Source organism: Lissotriton helveticus, chromosome 4_1 (assembly GCF_964261635.1).
Source record: "Lissotriton helveticus chromosome 4_1, aLisHel1.1, whole genome shotgun sequence".
NCBI lineage: Eukaryota > Metazoa > Chordata > Amphibia > Caudata > Salamandridae > Lissotriton > Lissotriton helveticus.
In genome coordinates, this window is record NC_136063.1 from 74,816,254 (window position 1) to 74,816,528 (window position 275).

General features: G+C 58.2%; 1 non-coding gene across 1 annotated transcript; it reads right to left on the minus strand.

Moving 5' to 3' along the window:
* TRNAV-AAC (transfer RNA valine (anticodon AAC)) lies at positions 1-73 on the minus strand. Its single transcript has one exon. It is a non-coding gene; the product is annotated as a tRNA-Val (tRNA).
* Positions 74-275: the final 202 nt, after the last annotated feature.

The following is a 275-nucleotide window of genomic DNA, read 5'->3' on the forward strand; positions in this document are numbered from 1 at the left end:
TGTTACTGCCAGGTCTCGAACCGGGGACCTTTCGCGTGTTAAGCGAACATGATGACCACTACACTACAGAAACGACCTTGCTGCTTGAAAGCGTCCCCACCAACTGATACTGCTGCATGAGGCCTGAAGCAGCGACCACCTGCAGTGTAGCCAACCCACCCGACCAGCTACCGATATTACGACACCCGGCTGCCCGTGCAACCAGCCGCCGAACACCCAGCCGCACCCGGCAGGTGAACCAGGCTTAACCCATCGCGCCACACACCACCAATTAA